The following is a 22,321-nucleotide window of genomic DNA, read 5'->3' as shown; positions in this document are numbered from 1 at the left end:
TCCTCTCCCTGCCCCTCCCCTGCTCATGCTCTTTCTCTGTCTCTCTCTCAAAACAAATAAACTTAAAAAAAAAGAAGATGTGAACAAAGATACATATTTTAGAGTTGTTTTTGTAATAATGAAAAATAGGAAACAGTCTAAATGTCCATCAGTAGTAGAATGCTATAGTCATGTTTTGAAGTTATATCCAGTACTTAAAATGAGTGAATTTGATCTACAGTGTTTAGATATATCTCAAAAAAGACCATTGAAAGGAAGGCACAAGTTGAAGAGCGGTATCATACAGTATGATATTGTTTATGTGATTCATTAATAATGTAATTTAAAACATTATTCAAAAATAATATGGGTTCAGTGATAATATTTATTTATATACTTATATAATAACATATTACATTGAAATATATTATACAATTATATGTTACATATTATTACATATAAATGTATATGATATTGCATTGTATTATATATATTATTAATGTATTATACATATAAACTGTTCAAATATACACCAAATACCTGGTAGCGATCACCTTGGGAAAAAAGAGAGGAGAGTCTCAGGACAAACCAAATTTCATTATTTTATTTTATTTTTTATTTTATTTTTAATTTTTTAAATGTTTTTTAATTTTATTTTTGAGGGAGGGAGAGGGAGAGAGAGAGAGAGAGAGAGAGACAGAACATGAGTGGGGGAGGGGCAGAGAGAGAGGGAGACACAGAATCGGAAGCAGGCTCCAGGCTCCCTGTTAGTGCAGAGCCTGATGCAGGGCTTGAACCCACAAACTGTGAGATCATGACCTGAGCAGAAGTCAAATGCTTAACCAACTGAGTCACCCAGGTGCCCATTCACTATTTTATTTTTGTATCTAATTTTTATTATATTATTTCTTCAAATGAGATATAATTACTTATACAAAATATAAGCATGTTTAAATTTTGGGTGGTGGATACAAAAATATTTGTTTGCCTTGTTTTTTTGGTATTATTTTACAAACTAAGAAATAGTATCAAAAATAAAAATGGTTGTGTGTGGCAATTGTGTCCTCATTGTGTGAGTGATGCTGAGGAGAGTCGAATCACTAAAAGATTTTTGGCGAACTGCCTAAAGTAAAAATGACAATATTTCTGACTACTGTCAGCAAGAATGTCTGAGAAAATCTTGTTTGAATTCTTATCACATGTTGTATGTCACACTGTAAAGGTGGTAGGAGTATTGGCTATTTTAACATTAATACAGTAATTTTCTTCACATGAAAACATACTAACTCACTCAACAGCAATCCTCACCATCTATTTTTATTATTTAACAACTTCCTAGTTCATTGCTGTAATCTGATGATATGCTGTACCTCTTAACACTGTGCAACAAGTTACTCCCAATCTTGGTGGCTTAAAACAACAACCACTTGTTATTTCTTATGGGTATATGGCTCACCTTGGTAGTTCCGCTGATCTTGTTCAGGTGCATCCCTGTGTCTGCCATCGACTTCTGGGTTGGCTGAGGACTGCATGATCTAGCATGCCTTCAGTGGGACAATTCAGAGACAGTTCACATATCTCATGCTTCTGCAGGCTCATCCAAATGTGTTCTTGTGTTAGTGGCAGGCACCCAAGAAAGAAAGTGAAAATACCCAAGTGCCTTTTCAGAGTTCTGCTGGGGTCAAAAACCACCTGTGCAAAGCTACAATCGGTGTAGCAGAGCACTCCCAAAGTGTGTGCCTGCCAGGAAGTATTAAAAATTTGGGATATTAACAGAACTCATCTACCATTGTGTGGTGCAAATTACATTCTTCAGTCAGTCCTTAGACTATTATATTTTGTTCTCCACCTGTCAATAATGGAAGTTCTGAAGGTGAGTTTACTCCCCTTCATAGCTCCAGTCCACCCCATTAGAGACCAGAAATCTGTGAGTGCTCATAAGTATAGAACAGAGAGAGGTTCTGTCCATTTGACCTTACAGTGTTGGAGGGATGCTGGCTACCAATAGAAGTTGCTATCTTCTAATCATGAAGCAACCACAGGTGGTATAGTGACACCTTGCCTGGTACTAGATTTTGCTCAGGTTCGAACTGACTTCAGGAGGGAGAGCTGGTGTTCTTTTAGCCTCCTACTCAAACATTCTTTTCCAGGTATCATTAGCCCCAGAGTGATGGAGAGACAGATGTGCTATTGGCTGCTCTTTAATGGAGACTGAGATTGCAATGGAACAAAGTTGCTAGGGTCCGCCGTGGCTTTAGTTGATAGTCTCTGCAGAAAGATGTTCTATAAGCAAGTGAGGTGCTATTCACACTGGTGAAAGGATCCTTACTGTTTGGGGAGAAATCTGGTGAGGAGAGGCTCCTATTCTGTTGGTACCATCAAATCTATAGCTGAGAACATTCTTGTCTTGGAAGGATCAGTTGATAATTCTGGCTATTAGAATCCTCAGTGACTAGCCCTTTCAGTGTATGCCCAGTGGCTTCTCTGGCTTGAGAAAGACCAAATTCTATTCTTTAAATAACTCCTAGCCCAGAGACACCTGGATGGCTCAGTCAGTTGTGGGTTGTGGAATGGAACCCTGAGTCGGGCTCTGCACCGAGCCTGGAGCCTGCCTGTGATTCTCTCTCTCTCCCTCTGCCCCTCTCGCCTGTTCTCTCTCTCTTTTTCTAAAATAAATAAAAAATGGAAAAAAAAAAAACCTAAGTAACTCTTAGTCCAGAATCCTAGGTGCCCCCACCAATCCCCTGATAAACTCTAATGTTGGAGCTGACCTTTAAATCCATTTCTCTGCAGACTTGTAACTTTCAACTTTTCTGTAGCTTCCTACTGAGTCTTAGTGGTTATCATTGTGGTTCAGACTTGTGAATGAAAATCTCTAATTTTGGACCTCACTTAGCAGGAAATCTTCGGATTCCTTCCTCCCAAGGAGATCCAGGATTCCTTACACAAATTGGTTTACCTCCTCCATCTGTGACTAGCTCTGACAACCAGGTGATTCCCTTCCTGCAGCACCTTTCCTTTGAGCAGTAAATATTTGCCTAAACGATCAGTACCTAAAACACACTTTTAAAAAACCATTGTTAACATCCCGGGCATTGAATTAGCAGAGAAAAGCAAGTGCAGGCTCTATGAAGTTTAAGTATATGACTTGCAGAGCTTGTTTGATTCAGGTTACAAAGTTAGCCCCATTGTAGATGTGGTCCCACATTTCCACCTGTAAATCTGAGTTATCCTACTTTCTCTAAAAAATAGCTGTGCACATAATAATCCATGCACATGAATGCATATGAATAACACATATTCAACATTAACGCATTCATGAGCAGCCCTCTGCTCAGTAGCTGCCTTGTGCCAGGCTCAGTGCTAGGTACTGGGGACAGTTAGACCAACATGACAAACATGTTGTTCTTGAACTCCTGTACAATTTTAGGCAGGGAAAGATGTAGAATAAAAACGTGAATTTTGCCATGAGCATATTGTTTCTAATTTTACATAAATTTAAACACACATTGTTCATTATCAGAGCTCAGAGTAAGAACATGGGTAATTTTTGTGCAATTCAAAAAGCTAACACAGTTTGGAGACCGGCAGGAATTTTTTAAGTAAAGTTTCAGAACGGAATTTATCAGAAGCAGGCCTATTGCATACTTGGAAGAGATAACCAAGGTTAGTCAGTTCCTGGCTTTTTCTTTTGATATAATTCAGATGACTGTGATTTTGCCAAAGTTATAAATAGCCGACAGGCCTTGAAACACATTTTCTTTATCATGAAGTGTAAGTTTTATATCTTCTACTTTGGTAAATTTTATAAATGCCAACTGGAAGTAGCCATTTTGGAGAAAAGACATGTACCTGAGTTTAGCAGAGATGACTGCCTCTTTGGGTCCTCATTGATTGTGCCTTTTCTAAGTTATATTTCTGGAAATTCTACATATGTAAAATTATTAAATAATGGAGTGTCCTTTCAACTGCTATCTACATTCAGAAGTAAAATGATTATTGTATAATCTCCCCCTTTTGTCCCATTAATGATTTTACCTTCAGCAAAGTTTGACAACTATAGAAACAATTAGGCATTAGCACATTACTTCCCTTTCAATAATTTCCAACATAGGGCAATACCAATTTCTATAATTTATACTCAGACCTAATGTAAAAAAGACAGAGGCAGAGTAAGAGAGAGAGACAGAGAGAGCGAGACAAGGAACAAATTTCCTATCTAGATTCCAAAGGTAGAGACTTAATTCTTTGATGATATTATTAGGAAATAACTTTTCTTCCCACTCATTAAAGTGGCCCTTGATATATGGAAAGAGTCCATCATCATTATTTTATTTTATTTATTTATTTATTTATTTTTGGGACAGAGAGAGACAGAGCATGAATGGGGGAGGGGCAGAGAGAGAGGGAGACACAGAATCGGAAACAGGCTCCAGGCTCCGAGCCATCAGCCCAGGGCCTGACGCGGGGCTCGAACTCACAGACCGCGAGATCGTGACCTGGCTGAAGTCGGACGCTTAACCGACTGCGCCACCCAGGCGCCCCAATCATCATCATTATTTTAAAGGACTGAAGCTCAATGGTGTATTTAAAAGCATACATCTAAGGAATTGGGAACAGGTATAAATCAGCTCCCAACAACTGATAATGCACTTGGCAAAAAAATGATTTAAAACAAACAAACAAACAAACAAGGCTGACATTACTCAAACACGGGCAGCTTTCTGTGGTCAGGAGGGGCAGTAACTTTTAGGATGCTAAGCAGTACATTTTTAGAGGGGCTTTGAATACATGGTTTGATATTTCATGCAAAATTTTCATGCATATGGTAATTTTACAGGATGAAAGTAAATGTTATCACTGACTGTTTATTCTAGCAAGCAATGGGAATACTGGGAACTAAATCATTACACAGGATAAATTTTTGTCATTGAAGACATTCCTTTACTATATAAAGATTGTAAAACTAGATCTTCAACTGAAAAGATGGCATTCTAAGTCCCTTTTTGAAAATTGTCAATTTTCTTGTTAAATACCAGGCAATATGTGTTCTGCTGGAGATCACTGGTCATGAACTCTCTTTGACTCTCAGAGAAGTCAAGCGGCTGCATTCCTGTGTCTGTCCAGCCCCAGGAGACCACCGATTGAAGTCTGAATCATGAGCAGAGAGTTATCAAGAGCCTTGAACACTGGGGGGAGAAAAAATCTGATGTCATGAGCATACATATCTTTCCTACTTTCTGGAATGTCTGTCTGATCTCCCATGGGCAAGCTTGGGAGGAAAATGAGCAACAGGGATTTGTAACTTTGTTTAGTAGAAATAACACTTCCAACTAATTTATTCATTTATATTCCCCCATGGTTTTTAAATTAAATTAATTTTATTTATTTTTGTTATGTAGGTTAATGCATGGATTCTATCGCCAAATTTTGTGATTAAAATAGCAAATAACACAAAAGCCCTTTTGAATAGTATATTGGAAAAAAAAAACCTCCTGTATTTTTTCATAGCTAACACTTCACTTCTGACACTTCTGGTCACCAAATAAATGCATGGAGGTCTTTCCACATACCAAGCAATTCTCCACAACAGCAGCTAGGCGTCCTGCAATTTAACTCAATTATGGCACTATCTACCTGGAGATAAGGGCTCAGTCCCACAAGACTGCTCCCACCCTACTTCAGATGCCAATCACAAGAAGTAGGTCCCCAGGTTCCTTACAACTTCTGTCTGATTTTGCTATAAATAAGAGGTTCCCAAAACCTCCCTCAAGGTGTTTGATTTATTTGCTAGAGCAGCTCACAGAACTCAGAGGGACACTTATGTTTACAATTTATTAAGGGATATGATAAAGGATACAGATGAACACCCAGATGATGAGATATATAAGGCAAGGTCTGGGAGAATCTTGAGCTGAGGAGCTTCTGTCCCCATGGAGTTGGGATGTGTCACCCTCCCACTACTTGGATGTGTTCACCAACCTGGAAGGTCTCCGGACACCATACTATTGGGATTTCAAGGAGGCATCCTCATGGAGGCATGATGGATTATTAACTCCATTTTCAGCCCTTATCCATAACTTCACAAGACAATTGGAGGCAGGGCTGAAAATTCCAAGCTTCTAAGCATGGTATTTTCTTTCCAGTGAGCAGTCCTCGTCCAGGACCATCCAGGAGTCCACCCAGAGCTGCCTCATTAAAACAAAAGACATTCCTATCACCTAGGAAATTACAAGGGTTTCAGGAGCCCTGTGTCAGGAACTGGGGCTGAAGGCCAAATATTAGAACTAAAGATGCCCTCAGTGCTCTCATCATTTAGGAATTTACAAGGATTTTAGGAACTCTGTGTCAGAAACTGAGGGCAGAGGCCAATACACATATTTACATATATAGTTATATATGTGTTATTGATATTGTTCTTATAAATCACAATATTACAAATAGCCACTAAGCTCAGGCCCTTCACAGTATATGCTGACATCTCTTTTGCTATGCATATATATGGGTATGTGAGTGTGTGTGTACGTGTGTGTATGCATTCATACATTTACAAAAATACAGGTAAGAAATGCAGTTTAACATATTTTCATACAGTTATCGGCCATATGCATTTCTTCTTCCATAAATTTCCTATCTAGAGAACTTATACAAATATAGAATTAGAAATATATATAGATTTTTGATATAAGAATGGCTTCATATGGTTGTATTACTACTGTATGTTTCACATAGAAATGTTTTAGAGATCTTTCCTTGTCAGAACATACAAGAATTATGAATTTCTTTTCAACTACTGGCATAATCATTCCACAGGAGAGATTTAACTAGTTTTATTTAACCATTCCCTGTATGTGCCTCTCTGCAGAACTCTCATGTCTTTTCAGCATAACCAGAAGCAGGATTGTTCAGTTAAAGGGGAGACAAATTTTAATTTTTAGGAAACCCTGCCAAATTCTCCTGCAAAATGGCTGTGCTAAATTATTCTCACCAGTCATGTGTGAAAGTTAATGTATCTCCTACCCTTGCCAATACTTGAGGTTAACACACATTTTAAGATTTGCCAAGTTGACACAAATCATTGCATCAAATCTGTTTGAATTCTCAGTTCTGTGGGTAATGAGTGCAAGTGAACATATTTTCCATATAGTTATTGGTCAGTTACATTTCTGGGCTTTGAATTTTATGTTTATGAAGGAAGAAATGCAGTGGTTTCGTTGAAGTTTATCATCATGTTAATCTTTTAGCTACATGTTATAGAAGTATTTTCTTGTTGAATTTGAAAAGTTATTTATATATTCTGGATATCTCTTGAATTTGTGTTACAAGTGGTTTCCTCTATTTTATTACTTGTCTTTTAACTTTGATAATGATGTATTTTATAATTATTTTAATAATTAACTTTAAAATTCTATGAATAAAGTTTATCAAGTTTTTTGTCTGTAACATTTCCAGGGTTTTCCCAAAGTCATAAAAACATTCCTTCATTTTTGTTTAGATTTTGTTTTTAGATTTAGATTTTAATCCATCTGGAATTAATTTCTATGAGTGGTGAGAGGGAAATAGGGTTTGAACTTCATTTTTCCAGCTGGAAAATCTGTTGTCCCAATACCATTTAGTGAATCTTTCATTTCCTCACTGATAGGAGATTCTACCTAATTCTACATGGAATTCTCATAGATACGTTATGTGCTCTTGTATCTTTAGTTTGTCACTTCTAAATTTAAAAATTATGCCACTTATAAGGGAGCCTGGTTGGCCCAGTCAGAAAAGCATGCAACTCTTGATCTTGAGATCAAGTTAAAGCCCCACATTGGGTGTAGAGATTACTAAAAAAATAAACTTATAAACTTAAAAAGAAAATAAAAATTAGTTCACTTATAAATACCAGGAATTTGGGCTTCCTGGATGGCTCAGTCAGTTAAATGTCTGACTCTTGATTTCAGCTCAGATCATGATCTCACGGGTTTGTGAGTTCAAAGCCCACATCAGGTTCCATGCTGACGGTATGGAGCCTGCTTAGGATTCTCTCTCTCCCTCTCTCTCTCTCTCTCTCTGCTCCTCTCCTGCCCATTCTCTCTTTCTCTGTCTCTCAAAATAAATAAATACACTTAAAAAAATAAAATAAATACCAGGAATTTAACTATTATTGGCAACAATGAATTATGATATTCATGTATCTAACAATGTTTATTGAGGACCTATTATGTGCGAGTCACACTATTCTAGGCCCTGGTAGAAAGCAGTGAACCAAACAAGGCAAGTCCCTGCACTCATGGCTACTATATTCTGTATTGGGGATGGGAGTGGGGTGGGCACTGGAGAACACCACACAACCGATAGGTATGGTCCAGTTGACCTCTAAGATGTCAAGTGTAGAAATATTTGATCTACTCTTATGTAGTGTTAGAGAATTTAGATCCACTTAACTACACCAAAGACTACCTAAAGTATTTTTTGTTTTGTTTTGTATGTTTATTTTAACTGACCCATTTCTAAATTTCACATCAAAGACCATCAACATGCAAAACTCTGAAAGTACAGAAAAAGTATAGAGGTTCTTTTCCTTCAAAAAAATTTAAAGTATATGTAAGGAAATGAGACATAAACAATCAAAAAGGTATGATATAGACAAAAGCAATAATAAATGAGAGGCTTTGAGAGAGTACAGCATTAATTTTCAAAGTAATAGGATAAGCCATAAAAACCGTGGCAGTGTGAGGGACTGTGATGTGGAAAGACTGAGCTAGACTCTGAACGTACCTAACGGAGTGGCAATTAAGTAGACATAAAGGGAAAGGCATTCTTGATCAGGGGAGTTTCTCATTTCTTTAGGTCATTTTGACTGAAGTGGAAAAAAGGAGCATGTGTCACTAGAGAATAAACTGAAAAAGTATAGACAGAGTTTTGAGAGAGCTGTAAATAATTAAGAAGTTTAGATTGTATGTTACATCTAAATTAGATTGTAGGTCACATGTGGAGTGACCTAATGGTGTGGAGGCCATTGGTTCAGTTGGTGAAAGAATTCACCCAAGGCAGAATAAAGGAGATAGAAGTTTATTGAATACACTGTAAGGGGGAGGGGGCAGGATAACAAAGCAGGGACTGTTTGACAAGAGGCAGTGAGTGGGGCCTGTAGTTAAAACAGGGAGTGAGGAGGTATGGGAATATGTGGAATTTCCTTTTTTTGGTACCTGTGTCCAGGTGTAAGTAACCCATTGGTCAGCTAGGGCTTATGGATACTTTGAGGTGGGTCACCGAATGGGCCTGTTTGGATTCAGTCAGGAGCATGGGGGTCAATGTGGACCCTTCTAACGTACTCAGGTTTCCATTGTTCAGGTTGGTTGCTTAAAAGCAGCCTCTACATTACATGAATTGAGGGAAAGTAAAAGGAAACTTTTGCCCAAAAGAAGGACATGGCCAACGTGTGGTTTCAGAGAACTAATGGCCCTGGAAACCTCAAAGGCAGGACTGTCCTAGACAAAAACCTGCCATCTTTACCTCAAGGTTCCTTGTGGAGCTCCCTCTTCCCCCAAGGTACTCAGTGTCATCATGGTGACCTTTTCTCCTGTAGTAGTACCCTTTTTTATTCTGGTTACTTCAGAAATACTAAATATTCTTCTCTACTCCTCAGCCTGCAAGGAAAAATTTAAAAGCCTTTACCACATGTGTAATAAATCTAAAGATGATTTATATTCCTGGATTATCATGGCTACTCCTGAACATAACCCTCCTGTGAAATACATTTGCATTTAACATAATTTGCTGGAGGGGGTTGGGAGATGGAACACCCTTTACTAGAAAGTATGTGAAAATTTAAGATTCTGGGGCAACCTAGGAAAAGCTATGCTTTGTCTCAAGAAAATTTCAAGTTCATGTGCTAGCCTCTAAAATGGCTCCCAGTGATCCCCTTCTACTCTAGGTTTTAACACCTTATATAATCACCCTATTCTTGAATGTAGGCTGGAGTTAATGACTTGTTTACAGAAAACACAACATGGCAAAATGATGAGATATCTCTTCCAAGATTAGGTTACAAAAGACTGGCTTTCCTCTTGCTCTTCTCTCTGACTCTCTCTTGCTCACTTTAATGCAAGTCAATGCCATGTTCTAAACTGTCCTATAGAGAGGCCAAATGACAAAGTACTCAAGGAGCCCCCAGTCCAGCAACCTCTGAAGAACTGAATCCTGTCAATAATCACATGGGCAAACTCTCCCCCAGTGGAGTTCGCCCAAAGCAGAATAAAGGAGATAGAACTTCGAGTGGACTCTGAATGCCATCACAACAACCTTGTGAGAAGACTTGACCCAGTTAAGCCACAACCAAATTCCTGATCTACAGAATCTGGGAGGTAATCTTATTTATTGTTTTTAGTCACTAAATTTTGGGTAATTAGTTATGTATCATAGATAACTAATATAGGCCACCTCGCAACAGAACATTCTGTGGGTATTGTAGGAATCACAGAATCTTAGACTTGGGAGATATTTGACAATTGACTAGCTCCATATCCCATTAGATGTTTGAGACCCTCAAAATATTCCCCCTAATGGTAGTCAAGTCACACTTGAACACCTCCCATATTCTGAACATTTTCATACAGTTAATTTTCAGTTGGGTTTGGAAATTTCTCCTGTAATAGTCACTTGATAATGATGAGCTTTCATGTTTCTGTGACCAGCTATCATTAATATCAATTTTTCATTTGGGATAAGGAAAATTATGTTATTGTTTAAGACTGATAGAAAAGATAAAGCATGATAAAGCATGGTATCTAGGAAAAGGTCACATGTTTGGTCTGAGAAGTCTTTCTGTTGCCAAGGTTCCTGTATAAAACCTGTCATCTCAGAAAATTTAAATGGAAAGTGGGGACACAATAGTGCTCAGAAACCATAATGAAGAGTGAAAAATAAAGGACCACCAGAGCTGTAGTAAATACAACAATTTTTTTAAGATAAAACTCGTGACAAATTGCATAGACACGTCAATGATTCGGCTTCTCTAGGAAGGAAATCTGTACAATGATCATCCAACCATAAAATACTTTATGAACTTCTCTTTATTAATAACAAGCATGGCACAGCTGCAGTGCATCTTGAGTCTCTGAGCCTTTCCCAACTCCATCGCTAACAAATTGAAGTCATACACCCCAGTGTGGTGAAGCAATCCATTCAATAGCAGCTGTGAAAGACTCTAAAGATAATTTAACTGGCAATGAAAATTTTAAAAAAGGCTGCATTCCTGCATGATTTATGTAACTACAGCTATTGAGAGCCTGCTCTTATCCCCTTGGGGTTCACCCCTACACTGTGAAGGCTGCTTATTGCAAACACCTGCTGCTCTCTGCCTGTGAACTTTAATTCTGGCGTGTGCCCAGGGCAAACCGGAAATGCTGGAAGAAGGATAATGTTCTGGAGGCAAACTCCAACCAACGTTGGAGCAGAGGTTGAACCACAGATACACATCCTCCCTTGCCACTGTGTTGGCATGGCTTTAATGCATGTTCTACATTGTCTCCCACAGTTCGCCAGCCAAATTTTAGCTGTAGTTGGCCACACTGGTAACTTACTTGATGACGTAACCCGTAGTGCCTAATTTCTCTTTCCTAAGTTAGTTCCCTACTTTACCACGAGTGTTTCCTGAAATCACTTCTAACAACTACCAGTGTCTCAGGGGTCACCCAAACAAAGTATGTATTTGTATTCAAATCCATGTCTCAATTCAGTTGCTATTTGGGTTCAAATCATGGCTGAGAAATCCAACCTCAGACAACTTACTGGGCAGTTGCACATTTAAATTAGGTATTACACTCTGAAAGACTTTGGGGGAGTTTCATATCGACCGAAATGCTTCACAGTTGAGCACACAAAATCCAGCAAATTTTCTAGAATCAGGAACCAAAACCAGACCTGGGGCACCATCTTAATGTGTCTAATCAACTGCTTACATTTTCTCTTCCCTATCTACAATTTTGAGGTTATGCCAGCTGTCTGTCTACTTTTATTACAAGAGAGATTTGCAACATGGTCTCCAAACTTTCAAGAATTAGAAGGTAAAAAATAGTATTCAACACAAGAAAAAACTATGGGTTCATAAAGATGGATAATACAATAGTCATAACTTCCTGAATATTTACTAAGGATCAAGAAATGTGCTAAATGCTTCATACATATTTACCCATTCTATACTCAAAACAACCTTAAACTTTACTGCCTTTACTGTAATTTTTTTGTCTTTTTGTAACAAGTTGACTGTTGACATAAAAATGCACATATTTATAGTATACTTTTTATAATTCTAGACGTATGTATACACCCATGAAACTATAACCGCAATCCAAAGAATGGATATATCCATAACCCCTAGAAGTTTCTTCATGATTTTTTTTTAATGTTTTATTTTTATTTTTGACAGAGACACAGAGAGAGACAGAGCATGAGCGGGGGAGGGGCAGAGAGAGAGGGAGACACAGAATCAGAAGCAGGCTCCAGGCTCTGAGCTGTCAGCACAGAGCCCGACGCGGGGCTCGAACTCACAGACTGTGAGATCATGACCTGAGCCGAAGTCGGACGCTCAACTGACTGAGCCACCCAGGCGCCCCCTTCATGATTTTTTATAATCCTTCTCCATTCCTTATGTCTTCTCCTCTTGCCTTCCTCGGGAAACTGTCACTATTAATGAGTTTGCATTTCCTAGAATCTTATGTAAATAAAATAATACATTTATTCTTTTATTGTCTGGTTTCTTTCACTGATAATTATTTTGAGATACATCCATATTATTGTGTACATCTATAATTCATTCCCTTTTACTGATTGTATTCCATTGTATGCACATTCTACAATTTGTTTATCCATTCACTTGTTTGAAGACATTTGGATTCCTTCCAGGTTTTTGACTATTACAAATCTGAACATTCATGTACAATATCTTATATGGACATAGGCTTTCATTTCTCTTGGGTAAATAGGAGTGGAATGACTGGATTGTATGGTAAATGTATGTCACAGTGTAAGAAATGGCCATTGTCCCACTTTATATTCCACCAACATGTATGAGAATTCCAGTTTTTTCCATATCCTTGCCAGCATTTGCTACAGTTAGGCTTTTTATTTTCAGCAGTTCTGACAAGTGTGATGGTATCTCATTGTAGTTTTAATTTGCATTTCTCTAATGACTAATGATGTTGAGCACTTTTCATGTGCTTATTTGCTCTGTGTATATCTTCACTGGGGGAAGTGTCTGTTCAAATAATTTGTCCATTTTTGTTTGGTTTGGTGTTTTCATTTGAGTTTGAGAGTTATTTACTTATTCTGGATACAAATCCTTTATCCGATATATGTGATTGGCAAATATTTTCTGACAGCCTGTGGTTTATCTTTTCATTCCCTTAATGCTGTCTTTTGAAAAAAATAATTTTTAATTTTGACGAAGTCCAATTTATCAATGTTTTTTTTTTTTTTTTTTTTTTTTACGAATCATGCTTTAGGCATCTTATCTGAGAACTCTTTGCCTAACCTAAAGTCACAAATATTTTTCTCCTCAAAGTTTTAATGCTTTAACGTTACCCTTGATGTCCAAGGTTCATTTTGCATTAATTTTCATATATGGTCCAGAGATATGCATCAAAGTTTATTTTTTGCTTGAATATCTAATTGAACCAGCACCATTCATTAACAGACTATCCTTTCTCCACTGATTTGTGTTTGCTTTTGTTCCTAAAATCAGTTGTTGATATACAGGTGATTCTGTTTAAGTGGGGTGATTGTGTTGTTCAAATCTATATTGCTGTTGGCTTTTTGCCTATTTGTTCTATCATTGTCTGAGAGAGATATAGGGAACCTTTGGGAATAACTGTGGATCTATCATTTTTTTTTGCTACAGTTCTATCAGTTTTCCTTCATATATGTTCACACTTTGGGTGCATAAGTAATTAAGATTATTATGTCCTTTTGATGGATTGACCCCTTTCTTGTTATAAAATGATCTTCACACCTATAATATTATTTACTGTAACATCTCTGTCTGATATTAATATAGACACTCCAGTTTTCTTTTGCTTAGGATTAGTATGGCATATTCTTTCTCATCCTTTTACTTTAAATTTGTTATTTTGTGTTAAGTTATATTTTGTTTCTTGTATACAAACATATAATTGAGTCTTGATTTTTTTGTCAATCTAACACTCTGCCTTTAAACTGTCGTGTTTGAATAATTTGCATTGAATGTGATGACTGGTAAGCTTCCTTGTATGACTGTTGTCTTGCTGTTTGTTTTCCACTTGTGTCTTCTGTTCTCTGTTCTCTTTTGTCCCTTTGTATAAATTGAGTAACTTTTTACGGCATTTTATCTACTTTGTTGGCTTATTATTGATAACTTTTTGTTTTGTTTACTTAGTAATCTCTTTCAGATTTATAGCAGGAATCTTTAATGTGTCTCATTCTGCTGTCAATTGTTATATCACTTAGAGAGTTTAAGTATCTTACAATAGTGTGTTTCTATTTCTCCACTCCCAGATTTTGTGATTGTTGCCATACACGTTTACTTAGACATATATTGTAAACCTTATATTACATTGTAATTATTTTTGTCTAAATAGTAAATTATCTTTTAAAGAAATTTCAATAATAAGAAAAATGATCCCTCTCTATTCACAGGTATAGTTAATATTTCCAGTGCTCTTTATTCCTTTGTGTAGATCTATATTTCTGTCTGGTGCCATTTTTCATTTGTCCAAAGGAATTGCATTAAGATTTCTTATAGCATGGGTATAATGGAGGTGAATTCTTTCAGCTTTTGTATATCTAAAAAACAGGGGCATCTTTATCAGTTTGTATCTTCTGTATACATAAAAGTATGTACTGAACTAGTCTATATATTTCCCAATCCACAAAAGGCTGATAAACCCAGAAGTGATGCCTTACAATCTTTTCCAGGCCTATGATTCTATCTAATGAATGCTAACCATTTCTCATGGATTACAGTAGCTGGCAGGTAATACTCTGCACTTGGCAGCTGAGAAATTGATGTTTATTGCAAACCTGGAAGTGGGAATAAATACTGAAATAGTTCCCCTTCATCCTCTATATCTACCTCCATACTGCTAGAGAGCCTGGCCTAGTGCCTGGTACAGAGTAGGTGCCTAATAAATTGGCACCTTATGTTTTTTGAATGAAGACATTTTTGGGGATAAAAATACATTGAGGGCAAAAATAATGTGGAACTCGAAAGCAAGGAAAAGAAAGAATGAGGGAGGACAGTGTGACATGGCACTGAGAATAAATTTCACCCACTCAGGGATAAAAAGATAGGTAGAAGGTGTAGATAAAACAATAAAGAACATAAGCAATCACATTTTTCTTTCAGATCAAGGCCAAGTTAACAAGTTGTCCATAGGCTCTAAAAGTGACAAAGTGCTCATTAAGCACGGTTTACCACCTTTCAACCAACACTTGGAACAACTTTTACTTGTTGTAAAAGTTTGAGGGGGGTTTGAGACTACTGAATCAAGAAAAGAAATGCAAATCTGAACGCTTCAACAGGGTTGTGGGGATAAAGAGAGTGGAATTATATGTTAGAGGTAAATATTTCAGGATAAATAAGTCAGGCTTAGAAGACTAATGCTTCCCTCACTATATTGTTTCCTCATCTTTGGTAATTTCATGCTGACTCTAGTGGCTTTATTCTGATTTGCTTACTAAATGTTTCAAATTTTAAACATATGTATATTTTGCCTATTTAACATCATTGAAACAGGAATTGAGTATATAAAAAGCTACAAATATTCAATGGAATATTCACATGCTTTACCAAACAATTTTATACAGTGAATATTTTCCTATTTTATCCTTTAAAAAAAAAAGACCTACCTTCCCATATCCCATATAACCACCTGTCATGTAATTATTCAGCTGAGATATGCTCTTTTCTTTTGAAATTTATTTGTAGTTTTGTTTCCAAGCCCACCATCTTGAGTTGATTTTCACTCACATTTGTAGTCCCCTTGTGTTTTTTCCTCACTTTCAGACAACAGACATGTGATTATTGCAGGCGATGGGTTGTTATCTGCAACTCCCAGAAGACACGGTTCCTTAGATAGTCTTAATATTTCATCACAGATCACAGCAATGTACATTTAGGAATGAACTGGAAAGAATTGAGTGCCCACTTGTGCAGGATATTTCTGTGGTTGCAAAAATTATTCTGGAGAAATTACATTTTTCCTCCTCCTTCTTATCATTTAATAGCATGCTTTGAAGTGCATACACCTTCAGGGGAGATATGCTTTCTCTGCAATGAGGATGCTGACCCTTTTCATCAAACCCTCATGGACCCTTTTTCTAGACCCGGTTTTTTTCCCCATATATGTATTTAGCTCTGAATTGGAAAATAAATGGTATCCAAGGCTGAGTGACTTAGCAAACAAATGATGCATGGAAATTGCATAGCCATCTACTCTCTTGAATTGTCTCACAAAATTGGTTTAATGAGAAGTAGAGGACAATTAACTTTTTCAGATGATCATTTCTCTAATTCAACATTCAGTTGCTGAGTGTCAAAGAGAGTTCCACAAATCATTCAGGGGTCAACAATTAAATGCCGTGACTGGGGTTTTAACAATCTCACTTTCTCTTTTTTAAAATGAACTTCAATGTTCATTTAACATGCCTTCTTCCATTTCAAAATATTAGGCCTGGGGGAAGCGCCTCTCCTTTGCTACAAAAGCACAGGGGAAAAGATCTTTTCAAAACCCGAGGGCTTCAGAAAACTTCTTTATCTTTACATCAGGAAAACCACAGCCTAAGAACAGGGCATTGGGATCAGGAGAAACTGGACCTGAATTTTGGCTCTTCCTTACCTAGCTGTGGAATATTAGGCAAGTCACATAGTCTCTGGTTCCTTTACCTGTAAAATGCAAATAATATTAGCTATTTTTTACAGAATTGTAACAAAGGTGAGATGGATTAACATATGTAAACCGCCTGACAGTAAATATCAATTCCTTGCTTTCACGGTAAAACACAATACTGTGAGTTTGAATCTTGTTAACTACCAGAGGTAGAGGAATCAGGAAGTATCAATATTTATCTGCCAGGAATCATGGCTCGCAGAGATGTGTGGGCCAACTTAATATTATAAGTAATCTTGTCCTCTCACAGCAGACTTTCCCCCAAGAAACTTGCATAATTCATCTCAGTATTTCTCAACCCATCGCAGTCCTGAAGGCAGCTAACCACTGTGAGACGTGTAAGAAAATGTAATGGTTTACCCAGAGCCCAGCAAATATTTTAACTCTGCCAACCTACTCTAGAAGCATGCTCTCATTCAACTCTCCTTTAGTTTGTAGACGCCCTGAAACAACCCCTCACCCTCCAAATCTTTAATATCCAATATTTTGCTCCCCAAGTGCTCATCAGTGGAAATAATTATGCATACCATTTTAAAAATGCATTTACAAGTGATACGTATGCACTTCTATCTACATTAATGCAGTTCACACATTTTAAAACACAGATGAAAACCAATAGAAGTACGGGTTCTAATATTTTCTTGCCATGTTCCAATAGATCATCTTGCACATTCCTTGGTGTACATTCCCTTCATTTTTCCTGTTGCAACTTGTGTGATGGTAGGGTTTGAAGGAGGCAGAGCAGTTGATGCTAGAGACTAGCACTGCTTTGTGTTGGCCATTTTTGTGGTGTGACAGATTCTCCTGATCTCATTTTATAGGCAGCTGAGTCAGGTTCCTTTACTTTGCCAGCAAGGACTGGAGGAAACTGGACTCTTGGTTGAGTGCCAGCCAGTGCTTTTGCTAGCTTAATGCTTTCATAACCAAACATTACACTCTGTCCTTTGAGATTTACAAAATTGGCTTGAATCCCCACCCCGAGTCCTGTGCAAATTTTCCTGCCCTCTCTAAGATTTCCACAAGTTCCAGGGAGGTTTACATCCCATACTTAACTCCCCCTCCACTTCCTTACTCTTGTAAAATTCTCTATCTTGTTTATTCTTGCCATCCTGCAGGGGTTCTCTTTTCTTAACTTGAGCCCACCCAAGGGAAGGACATGGGGCACTAGTGTCGTGTAGATAATGATAACAGCTAAGGAGAGGTGTTATATCATAGTGCAGAAAAGTAGATATTTACAATGAAATATTTTACTATCCTGTGACCTTTATTCTTACATCCCCCCAGTCTTTATCTGTCTCTGTACTGAATTTCCTTTTAGATGTCCCTGAACTTCCACTATGGTGATATGTCAATCTCTCTCAAGATTATGCACCAATCACCTACTATCTTGGGAAATTTTTTCAAAGAGGTGAATTCCAGGACAAAGAGAGGGCAATTCCAGACCTATATGATGGTACTTCATATAACAATTGTTGATTCTTGTGTCACTACATTGATCATTGATATGTTACAAGCTTTTTTAAAGTGTGATGCAAGTAATTTTTGGCTATCATACTGTGAATAATATTTATTACTAAGGGAGAATAGACTGGGTGGCTCAGTCTGTTAAGCATATGACTCTTGATTTTGACTCAGGTCATGATCTCATGGTTTGTGAGATCGAGCTCAGCATCTGGCTCTGTGCTGACAGCATGGAGCCTGCTTGGGATTCTCTGTCTCCCTCTTTCTCTGCCCCTCCCCCGCTCATGCTCTTTCTCTCTCAATATAAACAAATAAACATTTAAAAATAATAAAGGAGAACACATTTAAGGTTACTCCCATAATAATCATTCCTACTTCTTTGAGTTGTAATATAAATTGTAGAGCAGGAGAGAAAAGGGTAGAATTGTAATAAGGGTGCTAAGAAATGTACATAAGATTGATACTTCCATGACAGCCTGTCCCATATGTTAATACCAACCTTTATTAAGGCTTTCAGCAGGGAAATCTTGTGTCTCACTTATTTAGACCAATCTCCAATGTGGGGTACATACCCAAAGGAATGAGCAAGATGAGTCAGTGTGGCAAAAAAAATATTGTCACTTATATTGACATTTATTTTTATCTCATGCTTTTAAATTTATCTCTTGAGTGCATTTAATGTGCTCCTGCAGAATTTTGAGACATGGCCATAAATTCTTTGACATTTCTCCCATGAAGAGGTAGGTTCTTGTCCCCTTCTTTTCAACTTGAACTTACTTGCATCAGTAGACTATGGTAGAAGGAAAACTATGTAACTTCCCAGGCTAGGTCGTAAGCACCTTCACTTTGCTGAAAAGGTTGCCCTGGCAACCCTGAGCCAACTTATAGAAAGTCCAAATACCCTGAGTCCATCATGCGGTGAGGAAGCCCAACCCACAAGACACTATGATCCTTCATAAGTCCCAGTTGAGCCCAGCCTCATCACCAGACATATGAGTAAAGAAGCCTTCAGATGATTCCAGACCTCAGCCTGTGCTCACCCTGCAGATGCCACATCTTGTTTTTGCAATTTTAGTGAACTTATTTCTAAGCCGATATTTTCCTCATCTGTAAAATATCTAAATACCTAGAGGCACCTGGATGGTTCCGTCAGTTAAGCGACCGAGTTTGGCTCAGGGCATGATTTCATGGTTGGTGAGTTTGAGCCCTTCATCAGGGTCTATGCTGAAAGCTCAGAGCCTGGATCCTGCTTTGGATTCTGTGTCTCCCTCACTCTCTGCCCCTCCCCCACTCATGCTCTCAAAAATGAATAAAGGTTAAAAAATTATTTAAAAAATATCTAAATACCTAACTCTGTAAATACTACACAAAGTTAATGGAAAAGTGAAAAATATGCTGACAAATTCCCTCACAGTGGCTGACACATGGCAAGTGAGAACTTTGAAAAGATCTTCTCTATTCCTGATCTTATCAACTCAATGATGTTTGGAGTTATTCTCTGTGAAATTATCTTCTACAATTAGCTGTGACAAGTATAATATGTGATAGAGTATTATGTGTACCTTTTAAAACAGTGTGGTTTTAGTTGCAACCTCATAGACTAATTATAGAATTAAAAACTCATTAGCTCAAATAGCTAGTTATGTCTTCCCTGCTTGCCTTTCATATTCTAGGCAGCAACTTAACTTTGGGAAAAAGATATGCCTTTTTAATATACAGTCTTTCCAATAATTCAAGTGCTTCCATTCCATTATAACAGGTGACATTTCTGGTGCTCATCAGCTGCTGTCACAGTCATGCTTGAGATATTGCACATCACCCATGAATGGTATTTTGGATTTCTTTGTAAGAGATTCTACTTTTTTTTTTTTTTAAGTTTCACTGAAAATGAGAATGAGACAACCACCATTTAAAATTTTCATTAATTTCTGGGTTGCCTGGGTGGCTCATTTGGTTGTGTCCAATGCTCAGTTTTGGCTCAGGTAATGATCCCAGGGTCGTGGGATCAAGCCCTGTGTCAGGCTTCATGCTGAGCATAGAGCCTGTTTAAGATTCTCTCTCTCTACCCCTCTCCCCTACTCATGCATGCACTCCCCACTCTCTAAAATAAAAAAAAAATTTATTTAAATAATGAACAACTTTAAATATTAAAAAAAATTTTAACTAAAATTTTTTGTTAGTTTCTTATAAAGGTAGTATATACATGTAAAAACAAAAGTTGAAATAAAATAGAACAGGATGAATGAAAAGTGATCGCCTCCTTCCTTCTGACTCCCCAATTCTCAGTGAAGAATCATACTTTTACCAATTTCAACTCTTCTCCTAGTTACTTCTGTAATTTTAAATAATATGTTAAATCTTTGATTTCTCTTTGCACACTTTAAATTGTTGGCATTGAGTAATAAAAGTAATTTACCCCATTTCTATTCCTGCTGTGTGTATTTCCTTCTCATTTCAACTTCTATTAGTTTTGTTTTGATTTTTGATTATTTCATTGCTTATCTTTGTAATGTCAATAATACACATATCCTACTTCTTATTATTTTCTTGCTCCAAAGTCCCTCAGTGTTTTTGAATTTCCTCTGTATTTACCTCAGGTACATTCTCAAGTAGGATTTTTGGAAAATCTATTTGAATCTTTTCATGTCAGAAAACATGTTTTTTCCCCCCTTACACTCTCTTGATCGATAATTGGAATGAATATGGAATTTTCATTCAAAGTAATTTTCTCCCTAATCTTGGAAGGTATTACTATATCATCTTCTGACATCTATTATTACTCGTGAGAAGTCTGATGTCATTCTCTTCTAATTTCATAGATAATTGCCTTATTGGTATTTTTCCTCTTTGAAAGCTTCTAGGCTCTTTTTATAAATTGATTTCAGATATGGATCTTTTTTTCCTTTCCAAATCTCAGTGAGCCTTTTGGGCAACAGACTTATGTTTTAATTTGGCAATAGGAAATTTGTTGCTATGGTGTCTGTGATTATTTCCGCCAGTCCCCAACCTCCCACCCCCAATTTCTGTTTTCTCTTTCTGGGATATCCACTTTTCAATTAAACATTTTATTTAGTAATTCTATTTCAAATGTGCATGAATCGTTTCTTTATCTCAAGTTGTTTCTTGATCATAGCTTCCTATTTTTTGTTGTACAGTTGTAAAATCATCATATATTGTTCTGTAAATAGTACCTCACATATTTTAAGGTATTTTTTCCTTGAATTTCTTAAGAGAAAAGGTAAATCTTAATTTCTAATCCATTCAGTCATTTTCAGTTTTAGTTATATGCCAATATGAAATAACCAAGATTTTATTGTCAGTGCCAGGTATTAAGTCAAATTAGCTTAAGCAAAGAAAGGATTTCTTTCTTTTTCTGCTAATGTAATTAAAAAGTTCATAGGTATATCTGTCTTAATTCATGGCTGAATCTCCCCATCTTTTGGATAGGCTCTCTCTTCATGGTAGACAAGATGTCCATCTCAGTTTACCAACCCCAGTGATACATGGAAGTATCACCAAGTAGTTGCAACAGCATAGTGTCAGTGAAGATTCTTATTGGCCTACCTTGGGTCACATGACTAATCTGAAGTCAAACTCTATGGCCATCTGTTTGGGAAGCTCAGAATTTTTAGACTTGAGTGTCCTGTTCCCATGGTGGAAAGAGATAAAATATGAGCAGCCTCACCTGAACTACGTGAATAAAGATTCCCAAAACAAAGAATGAGATTTTTATTGCCGTAAGAAGGGGAGAGAAAAATTGTGTACCAGACATAATCCCAGAACATTTTGAAGAAAACAATGGATTCTTATTTTTTGATCAATAGCTTCAGCTAGAAGGTTAGATAAAGATACAGAAGATCATTTATCTTCAAGGAAAGCCACCTGGGTACAACCAGAAAACTATTTTATTAAATACTTTTTAAACTAGTTGAAGCCAGTATCTTCCAACTCCACTCTGGCAGTTATTTATGGCT

Source organism: Neofelis nebulosa, chromosome 9 (genome assembly GCF_028018385.1).
Source record: "Neofelis nebulosa isolate mNeoNeb1 chromosome 9, mNeoNeb1.pri, whole genome shotgun sequence".
Lineage (NCBI taxonomy): Eukaryota > Metazoa > Chordata > Mammalia > Carnivora > Felidae > Neofelis > Neofelis nebulosa.
The sequence above is the reverse complement of the archived record's forward strand: the minus strand, read 5'-3'. Positions refer to the sequence as shown.